The following is an 11,552-nucleotide window of genomic DNA, read 5'->3' as shown; positions in this document are numbered from 1 at the left end:
ATGGCTTTAATCCACTAGCTTACCTAAACACAGCTTTCTCTGGAATAACCAGTGTCCATATCAAAGAAAAGAAATTCCATAAGCTTCATGTGGACTCTAAGTAACAGCCATTCCTTGAAACTCTTTGTACCTTTTCTCCTTAGTAGGGGAAAATAGCAATGGCTCTCAGAGATCTCATGGAGCTGGCTACACTAATGCTTGCCTTTAAAGTCTGGATATGAGCAAGACTTCTTGACTGCATTAAGAACCAGTGTGGAAATAGGAAAATATAAATAAATATTAGCTGAACACCTGAGTTATGCAAGCAAAAGGACATTTTATCATTTCTTTTCTTTCAGATTCCTTTCTTCCACTTTAAACATGCCAAGAGGTGAATTTATACTCTCATACACAGTAATCACTAAGAAGCAATTGTAGAACAGTGTAGAAAATGAACAGCATACACAGATAGACATGCACTTATAATGTATATTCTAGAATAATAATTGGAATGAATCATGTGGGTAAGTCTACTGAAATGGTTTATATACATAAAGTGACATTCTTAAATGCCCTGCTCCACTTTCAGGAGTCCCTGCAGCAATTTAGATACCTTCTCACTTTCCCAGAGTCAGCTGTCATGAGTTCCGAATCTTTTAGCTCCACACATCTCCTTAATTCCTTTTTACCTGCATCTGTTCCCTTTCTTGTTGGGACCTGGCATTTTTATAACCTTTTGGTTATTTCATAATAAAGACATAGGATTTTGACCTTCCAGCACTCGTCTTGCTTTTATAGAGCACTTTTGACTGCATCTTCAAATTAATTTTCAGGTAGTCTAATTTCAGTGCAGTGAATTGCTTACCTATTGGCTGAATAAGAAAACTCAGGCTCCTAACTTTCCTGATCCAGCTGCAGTATATTTCAGAAGGTCAAATAGGCTAAAATTTAAATTATTGGAACTGGTCCTCAGCAACATCAGTATTCAAATGCTGTTAAATACATGCATGATATTCAATTAGTGTCTTCATATCAACACAGAAATTCAAACACCAGTAGGCATAAATGTTTTAAAAGAAAATCCCTTTTACCATCCAACATGAACAGCATTTTTTTGGTATTACTAGTTGCGAGAGAAATACAGGGGACTGAAGAAATGACAGTATTCCTCAGGAGCTAAACCCAGCCACATCTGCAAGTATTACAGTACCTTTTGGGGTCCTTTAAGCTAAAGGGCCAGGGGAGGTGAACCTCGATCCATCCCACTCCTACCAGTTTGATGCCAGTGCCAGCAATAGATGCTCAAAGCCTGCAGAGGGATCACAGGTCAGCAGGAGAGCACCTGAAGAGCAGCACAAAGGAATTCCAGGCCCTCCAGCCAGTAAGTCAGCTTCATCAGGGCCCAACTTAAATGCTTCTATGCAAACACATGTAGCATGGGTACTAAACAGGAGGAGTTAGATGTGCACATCCCTGCAGGGCTATGATCTTATTGGCATCACAGAGACGTGATGGGATGGCTCCTATGACTGGAGCGTTGGAATGGAAGGATACAGGCTCTTTAGGAAGGACAGGCAGGGGAGGTGAGGAGGGAGTGTCCTCCTCTACGTCAGTGACCAGCTGAAGTGCATGGACCTCTGCCTGGGGATGGATGAAGAGCTGACCGAGAGTTTATGAGTCAGGATTAAAGGGAGAGCAGGGACAGGTGACATTATAGTGGGGGTCTGCTACAGGCCACTCAACCAGGAAGACTGAGTGGATGAGGCCCTCTATAGACAGATAGGAGCAACCTCACGTTCACAAGCCCCGATCCTTATGGGGAACTGCAACCACCCCGATATCTGTTGGAGGGACAACACAGCAGGGCATAAGCAGTCCAGAAGGTTCCTGAAGTGCATTGATGATATCCTCAGCAAATTTTCTGACAACACTAAGCTGTGTGGTGCAGTTGACACACTCCAGAGGGACCTTGACAGGCTTGAGAGGTGGGCCCATGTGAACCTCATGAAGTTCAACAAGGCCAAGTGCAAGGTCCTGTACGTGGGTTGAGGCAATCCCAAGCACAAATACAGGCTGGGTGATAAGTGGATTGAGAGCAGCCCTCTGGAGAAGGACTTGGGGGTGTTGGTTGACAAGAAGTTCAACATGACCCAGCAATGTGCCTTTGCAGCCCAGAAAGCCAACTGTATCCTGGGCTGCATCAAAAGAAGCGTGACCAGCAGTTCGAGGGAGGTGATTCTGCCCCTCTACTCGACTCTTGTGAGACCCCACCTGCAGTACTGTGTTCAGCTCTGGGGCCTCCAACATAAGAAGGACATGGACCTGTTGGAGCGAGTCCAGAGGAGGGCCACGAAGATGATCAGCGGGTTGGAGCACTTCCCCTATGAGGATAGGCTGAGATAGTTGAGGTTTTTTTAGCCTGGAGAAGAGAAGGCTCCAGGGACACCTTATAGCAGCCTTCCAATACCTAAAGGGAGCCTACAAGAAAGCCAGAGAAGGACTTTTTACAAGGGCATGTAGTAATAGAACAAGGGGTAATGGTTTTAAACTGAAGGAGGGTAGATTTAGATTAGAGGTAAGGAAGAAGTTCTTCACTGTGAGGGTAGTGAGGCACTGGAGCAGGTTGCCCAGAGAAGTTGTGGATGCCCCATCCCTGGAAGTGTTCAAGGCCAGGTTGGATGGGGGTTTGAGCAACCTGGTCTAGTGAAGGTGCCCCGGCGCATGGCAGGGGCTTGGAACTAGATGATCTTTAAGGTCCCTTCCAACCCAAACCATTCTATGATTCTATGATTCTATTTTGCCAGATTTAGAATTTTTTGTACCCTTCTTAATAAGGATTTATCATTCTTACTCCTTTGTAAGATAGTAATTGTTATTTTTTTGCTTAATTTAACTACCCCTATTCTGATCTTTATTCCCTTCCTTTATTCTATAGAGCTTCAGGTGACAATTATATTGAAAAGAATTTTCTAAAGCTCTCAGACATGCTCACTTGCTAGTGTAATTTAAATATCAAAGTCAGATTGTACTTCCAGCTTTCATGTTAATTTCTATGTGGACTTATGCTGAAAAATCAGGGGTACAGTATGAAGCATAAGTGAATAGTAATCTCATTAAAAACTTTCATATAGTATGTATTGTTGACTTATTTTGCTTCAGGTCTCTTCATATCTTGCAGTAATTTTGCACCATTGGCAGATGACAGAATAATTACAGAATAAGAGATGTAGTCTGTAGTGTTTGTGATATCTAGTGAAATTGTCTTTATGATATTCTCATAAATCTCAACTCTACACTATTTCATACTATTATTAGAGTAGTTGTAAGATGGTGGTGATTACTGTGAATGACATTGCCATTTTTCTACTCTATTCAGATACCTAAAAATCCAAATATGAACGCAGAAAAAATTACTGATTTGTGAACTTGACATTTTGACTTGGCACTCTAAGGCCAAAAAAGTAGAATATTTCTGAAGCTCAGTGACATTTTATTTCATCTCAAACAGTCAGGCCTTTCCATTTTTCGGAAGACCTCTTCTTAATTGCATAGATAGTAAAATTGCTTGATTTTTTTGGAGGAAGGGGGGCTACCTCACTGAAGCAGGAAGGACAGAAAATCTGTTCCTGCTGAAAGCAGTGATAATTCTATGTTCACTATAAAGGAAGCAGGGTGGAAGATTTGAAACATGGTAATCTTGGCCCTATGTTGTTCAAGTACAATGAAATCTTTGCCAGAAAAAACATTTCTTTTTCTTTTTTTTTCTCCTACACACTCTTGAACAAAGAACTGAACAGCTCTGGAGATGCCCTTCAGATATAAAGCCCTTTAGCAAGTGTCTCTCTCTTCTTTTCTCCATCAACTATGGAAGGAGCTTGTGGAAATTAGTGAGCAGGACAACGTTCATAAAGTTGGAGAATATTCTTCTTCCCTCACTAACCCAAGAACAAAACTGAAAAATAGCAGAACAAAAAGAAAAAATATTGGAAATAGCTGAAATTTCCTCACTAAGCTGCACACCCAGGGATGCTCTTTTCACAGCTATAGAAATTGTCGAAATCATTGAGTGACAATGCATGTAATACATCTCATTTCCCTTCTGTGTTTTATGACATAGTTATGCATTGGCTTGATTTACTCAGGACCGTATTTTAGAGTCTGCCTGAGGAGGATAAGACCTTTACTTCTTTTGAGGCCCTTTAATGCTCCTGCAACACAAAATGTCCTAAATGAACCTTTATCATCTATTTCAGAGTTTTCCATGCGGATATGGAAATCTCCAGATGCTATCAAATCTACAGCTTTAGTGCCAGCACTCTGCCTATTTTCAGTAGTTTGCCAACCATACAGAAATGGTCCATGGTCTGAGATGAGTGATGAACATAGCTGGTCAACAGGTGAATGTTTCTACAAGATTTTTCCAGTAGCATGTTTTAACGATACAGATGATGAACATGATGATCTTCCATCATTACATTTACGTAGGACACCTTATAAAAAACAGCAATTCAGCTTCACAGTTTCAATACATTCACATGTTGTGAGAGCCCTAACTCTCCTGAAATGAGTAATGACATTCAGTGTTCAATGAGCATATTTTATTTCACGTTTACAGTATCTCAGATCTTTGAAAAGCACATTGTATAAAGTGTCACACTGCAGACAGCTGAGGGGAAGGGAAAAATGAAAGAACAAATAATGTCATTCATTTTTAGGCTCTGTGACAATACCTTCTGTGCACATTTTCAAAATGTTCACCTCTCCAGTGCATTTACACTGTTGCTACAGCTATATCACTCATTCAGAGATATTTTGGCAGTAACTGATTTACAGCTAACAGAACCGGGCAGTACTTTACAAGGCTTTTCCAAATATTAATATGAAATGTATTTTGCTTACTACTGCAGTTTTCCTTCTAGGCAGGTTAGCACAAAGCTTAGCCAAAGCTAATTTAGTTTCAGGAACTCAGTCTAGAGGCACTGGGAGGTGATCCTGGTGTGGATGTATGACAACATGTTAAGAAAGGGTAAACTGATTGTGAACATAAAGCAGATTTCAATGACAAGCAGCCAAGCTGTCTTGGGAACAAAAATTTTAAGGCCACATTTTATCGCCTTAGCTTATTTTGTTTTATCCTTGTCTGAAATCCAGTTAAAACCAACATACACTAAAGAAACATTAAGCACTTTCTATGTCAGCAGAAAGTCTGTGTTAACAGGAAGTAGTTTCCAGTTCTGGGCTCCCCAGTGTGAGAGACATGGGCATACTGGATAGAGTACAACAGAGGGCCACAAAAATGACTGAGGGACTGGAGCATCTCTCCAGGGTCTCGCAGAGGAAAGGCTGGGACTGTTCAGCCTGGAGAAGAGAAGGCTTCGGGGGGAACTAATAATATATATAAATATCTGTAAGGAGAGTCTAAAGACTGAGCCAGGCTCTTCTCAGTGGTGCCTGGTGACAGGACAAGACACACTGGGCACAAACTGAAACACAAGAGGCTCCATCTGAACAGAAAGAAACTTCTTTTTTACTGTGAGAGGTTGCCCAGGGAGGTTATGGAATCTCCATCATTGGAGATATTCAAAAGCCATCTGGATGTGGGTTTGGGCAACTCCAGACACTAGGTGGCCCTGCTTGAGCAGGGTGCTTGGACCAGAGGACCTCCAGAGGTCCCTACCAGCCTCAACCATTTTTTGATTCTGTGATTCTGTGAAATACTATGGAATGGAACTAGATTTTGCTAATTCCTGGTAATGCCTTTTTTTCTCTGTTTTAAAAAACTTAGAAGTGAAACATCGCTCTTTGAGTGGAAAGTTGTCATTTTTGCCAACTGCTCAAAATTCCTTCTTCACTTTCAAAGAAAACAATTACAAAAGAGGAAAATCGTGCATGTGGCCCTAATGACGTATAAGCTTGGCATTACAAACTTTTGACTTTCTCTGTAGTCCTAAAGAAACAAAGGTATTTTATGGTACCAATCTCACTGTGAAGTTACCAGAAACTTATATTTGATAATATTCAAACCATTGGCCAATAAAGACTAGTGAAAATTTCTCATGTGTTAATTTAAGAGGCATAAGGCATTAGATTTCTCATAGCAGAGGATGGCAATACACATGCACACAAAAAAATTTTGTTTAAAAATATTATGTTGTCCGTAGAACTCAGATGGAATCAGTTCTTGGATAACAAACCCTGGCTCATTTTGTATGATGAGGCTTCTCAAAGGCCACCTACCTGAAGCTCCTAAGTATAGGTACCCAAGGCTTGACTTGAGATAGGCAATCCAGCAGAAAACTGGTGGGAAAGAGGGAGAGTTTTTAAGCTTCCCTGGCAGGGTTTATACTGTCAGATCCCTATCAGTTTAAACAATAACTTCCGTGCAAAGCTTTTGCTTGTGCATTTTTAAATTAAAAAAAAAAACAAACAACTGTCAAATCAAAAAATGTTTGAACAGCTTTGTTTCCCTCTTTTCATACCTGGAAATTACAAAACAGTGAATGCTCCTAACTCAAGCAAAATTAAGTAAATTAACTCTCAGAAAAACATACGGCTTTGCAAACAAATGTCTTCAAATATTTTAAGATATAGGCTGCAAAGAATTGGAAAGACCCGCATGTAGTTTATAGTTTATGCCTCCAGTTCCATAGCACCATTAGTATAAAATCTGAGCTAGTATTTTAAATCAGCATTTGTGTCAAAGTCTAGAAATAACAGTTTAGATCCCATGTGCATTCATTGTACATTTAACTGGTTACAAACAACATCAGCACATTTCCAAAAGCATTGAAGAAGTATTATCTCATGCTATTTTTTTTCTTTGCATTTTAATGATTTGAATATAAAATTTCAATGGCTTTATCTCCTGTTTGAAATGTAATGTTTGAGATGTGACAGCAAACAACTATGAGTATTTTCATGTAGTAAAATCCTTCTGTAACTTTATAAAGCTACATTAAACATTATAGTAAATTCTTTTATTTACACTTCATATGCTTTTTCATCTTTTTTTAATTTTTAATTCCTTTCCAGTGTTGGCCATTTTTACCTGCAATTTTTTTATATACTACTAATTCATGCTAAAATAAAAGATTCATAATTCACTGAAACAAGCTAAACTGCTATGTTCTTGATCTTATTTATATTCCAAAATTTCTTCTCTGTTATTCTGCTGATGCCTTGCTCTTCACAGTCGTCATGTTAGCATTCATTTCTTTCTTTTACACATAATCATACAAAAAGTTAGTATTTTAAGGAATTAAATACCTGTGTTTACAATTTGTGAAGGACTCTTGGGTGTTGGTTTGGGTTTTTTTGTGGGGGTATACTTAACTTGTATATGAGAAAAATACATGAATGAACCTGCAGTTCATTCTCTCCATGTTCACATAATTTAGGTTAAGATTTCCACCTAATGAGTTTCAGTCTGGCATTCTTTTATCAGCTGTTTAACATTGCCTGTAAGTTACAATGTACTCTTGCATCAAGAAAAGAAAGAAATACAAAGCAACTTACAGCATAAGAACTTCACGTTACAATTGACTGGATCTTAAAACTTCCAAAAAGACTCAAGAAGCAGTTCATATTAAAAGATCTTACATGTTAATTGATATTATCCCTAAAGCTTTACATTGGGCACCTACAGTTTAAACACGACATGAACAGCTTTTCAAAGCATGCTTAGGTCATATGTTTTCCATCAGTCTCCCCAAATATCTGTCTTTCAATGTCCTTTTAGAAGCCCCTTCTTCCCTCTCCCCTCCTATAACACATAAGATATGGTAGAAATAGTTCAACAAGCTGTGGAATTACCCAATAGAGCCAGCAGTACAGTAGATCAGGAATCTCAGTGATTTAAATCAGAGGACAGGAAGATTTTACAGTGAGGCAAATAATAAAACCACCCTTTCCTTTGGCAGTTGCACTAGCAGACCTTGACATTCTTAAGGAGCAAATGAGGAACACGTAAGTGAAAACTGTTCTATTACATCTCAGAGGGGTTTTTTAGAATCAGGTTAGTCTGCCTTTTTTGAAGAACTGCTCTCCTCGCAGTTGTACTCCTCTAAGTACTGGTTGTGCACTGTATGTTTAGCTCACACAGCTTCATCCAATACTTTTTCGGCCTTCTGCAGTTTTTGAAGTTTGAAATACCCTTTAAATATATGCTATAATTTCAAGCACATTTTCTTAAAAGTATGGATTGAAGAAAATCTTCATAAACACAAAACTCCTGAATGAACTTTGCTACTTTCTAGTGTCTTTTTCAAGCAAAAGGTTCTTGCTTCATTAAGATTCCTTCCATGGGTTTTGAAATGCACTCTAAGATTCATGGTATGCCTAGAGTAGACATAGTTCCCTTCAGCATCTGAAAAAAAGTTACTTAAAAGTAGCAGCAGGTGACAGAACTTTTGTGGAAGTGGTAAGCATAGGCTGGTTAACAATGATTTCACCACAGCCTTTTCATTAGTTAATGTTGACTTCTGAAAATCAAAATTTCCTCTCAGGCATATACGGACTTCAAAGAGAGCAGAGGCTTTATCTGGTCTTTGATGCCCTTTTCTTGGACTAACAAGAAAAGAAGAATTCCTAAGAATCACCACTAAACAGATGATTAAAAGATAAAGAGCTGTGTTCAAGTCCCTGTATTTCACAGGTTAGAAAAACAGCTTAAGCCTGTATACCCTATGAGATATGGGAGGACTCCTCTACCAGGGAAACAGCTGATTTTTCTAAAGGGAAGAAGTGTTCATCTTGGCTTCTAGCTTCTTTCTCTTGCTATGGAGTGCCTTGTATTCATCACAACCCAAAGCATATTCCAGAAGTCTCAAGAATGTGTTTGTGCAATGGGAGAACTACTTCTATACAGCTGTTGTAACTGATAGCATATTTCCATACGTTCTGTATGGTATGTCTAAATATTCTGATGGTTTTAATATTTTGTGCCAACCATGGAAACTGATTTGCTGCTAGGTGACTGTAAAAGTGAGATTTGGTGAATAATTATTAGAAATCTTGTACTATGATTGAAACAATAGACAAAAGTATAGCCAAGCAATTAACTAGTAGAGGTAGTTACTCATAAGTTTTGCAGTTCTTTGCTCTTATGACTAGATGTTCCTGTACACTAGATGAGAACAATGTTGAAACTGACCACATGTGACTGAAACTGCGTTAAGCTTCAAGATCAAAGAACAAGGACAAGAACAAAGACTCCAAGGACAGCCAACAGAATCTCAAATGGGTCGGTGGTCGTAAAAGCAGCCCTTCGATTCAAATGAATTCTTCATTGTGCATGATCGGATGTAGGCAGTACTATGATAATCAGTAACAATAATTTTTATGTCTATGTATACTAATCTGATTAATATGCAATTAGTTATTCTATATAACCTGTTAGTGCTAAAGCTGTGGCATGCATGCTAGGTGGAATTATCCCCTGCGCATCCAGCGCTGCAATAAAGAACGCCTGCTTTCTAAAACTCCAAAATGAGTCTTAGAGAGTTTCTTCAACTGGCTTTTTGGTATCATAACTAGTGCAAAAAGAAGATTGTATCCATAGAGAGATGTTTCAGCAGGTGAGGGAACAGTGTCAGTAGCATGCCACAACTGTAAGCATGTAGAAACAAGTGTTTCCTAAAACAGGCAGTAATAGTTGTGCTATTTCAACAAGAAAATTTTAGATTTTTTTTTGAGTTTGTGATTTGCACTGCAACATTGGATCATGGAAGTCTTCAAATCATTAAAAAAATGGTTTATAGGAGCATGATTATTTATGCTGCCTTAATTTTTTTCAAATTGCTAACTCTAGAATGACTTCATCAATATTTACAGTCACACTTCCTCACACCTATCCAGGAGACACGTGATGCAACGAACATGGTTTTAGGAATATATTATAAGCCTTAAATAGAAGAAAGGGGCATCAGGTTGATGCAATCACATGCACTTACCACCTGCCACAAAAACAAAGTGTGCAAAGATATAAATAGTGCTATTTAGGATACAAACATATAGGTAGCTGTGTTTGTAAATAAAATGTGTTAAAAAGAGAAAATAGAGCCTCTTGAGAAACATTCATGGAAGGAGTACTTTTTTAATAATACTGTTATAGAAACAAATTAAACAGATGGAATGCAGGTAAGTGTTAGACCCAGCAGAACTTACCACACAGAAAGCAGTACAGTATATTAATAAAATATGCAGTAAGCTCATAAGATATGTAGTATATTTACCTCTACTTCTTTAATATCCCCAGTGATATTAAAAGTACAGCAGGATATGTGGCTATTGTCGAGATTAACTCATGAATTTACAGTAGGAGACAATTTATTTCCCTTCTTGTTCAGCCATAACCTGGAAAACAATTGAGCTATCAAGAAAGCAAGATGGAAAAAAAAAAAAAGAAAAAAGAAAAAAAGGTTTATAATGTGTTATCTCCGAGGTTCTTTCATAGGGATATACGAAGAGCCATATTGAGATCTGATGTGAAGTATCATTTCAAAGATAAAAAGGGTATCTGATTAAATGTTAAAAATATTCTTGCTCCTTGCCTCTAAAAAATTCCTATAAGTAAATCTCCAGGCATTCCCAAACAGGCATAAACACATACAGCTCACTATTCATTCTTTCGCAGATTAATTTTTAAAAAGTGGAGACTTGTTTCACTCCTTCCTTGGCATAACTGTTATGTGCAATGGCCCCAGGGCTGCACAGTGATGTCTGCACCAAACAGATGCATGAGAATCTCATCACCAGCACCGGGCCTTGGTACAGTGTGGCAATGGAAGCAACAGGACATCAAGGAATCATGTCATGATTATTTGATGTTACCAGTAGCTTCATCCACTGATGTGTGCGTTGGTGTGCATAGAAATTCCTTCAGCTGATGTCCAAAAGCCTTTGGAGAAACTCCTGTACTTTATTCCACTAAAGCTATCAAATTCAACTCATTCTCTTCCAAATCAATTAAGGGACAGATGTACTTGCAGAAATACAGGACTGTATTTTTGTTGTTGCTGCTTTTAACATATGTCTAGCATTCTGTTTTCTGAAATATGGAAGATTTCCAACAACTGTAGCTAAATTTTGGATATAAATTTTTTTGAAGTTGGTCAGTGGTCACTGTGTGGTATTACATCATAAAAAAAAAATAAAAATTACTAAATCAGGTGTGGTTAGAAACATGCCAATCACCTGCTGACACTGATTTGTTAATGTCAAACAACTTTATACAGGAAAAGGCTAGGTTGGGAGCTATTCCTACTCAGTACATTTAGTTGTACATAACAGACTCTGTTGATCATAGCTAATAATCTCAGTACACTGATAGCCAATGAGAAGAAAACTGCTGGCAGATGAAAGACACGAGCAAACAGATGGTGAACCATAGGTCAGTAGTTTTGCCATAAAATGATTGCAGTGAATTTTCCCCCGTCCCTGAAAGATGATACTCAGTAGACTTCTTTCTAGCTTTCCTGTGGCCAAGTATTCTCTGTTATTTTTTTACATGTAGAGAAAAAAGGATACATAATTTCATCTCTCTCACCTTATTCATCTCTCTTCCTTTGATTTTG

At 38.3% G+C, this 11,552-nt stretch overlaps 1 protein-coding gene across 1 annotated transcript in view; it reads right to left on the bottom strand.

Annotated features, from left to right (window-relative positions):
• Positions 1–11,552, bottom strand: part of LOC104842770 — a 75,399-nt gene that overhangs the window by 3,682 nt on the left and 60,165 nt on the right.

The sequence above is a fragment of the Haliaeetus leucocephalus genome, unplaced genomic scaffold (genome assembly GCF_000737465.1).
Source record: "Haliaeetus leucocephalus isolate CR32 unplaced genomic scaffold, Haliaeetus_leucocephalus-4.0 Scaffold93, whole genome shotgun sequence".
Classification (NCBI taxonomy): Eukaryota; Metazoa; Chordata; class Aves; order Accipitriformes; family Accipitridae; genus Haliaeetus; species Haliaeetus leucocephalus.
The sequence above is the reverse complement of the archived record's forward strand: the minus strand, read 5'-3'. Positions and strand labels throughout refer to the sequence as shown.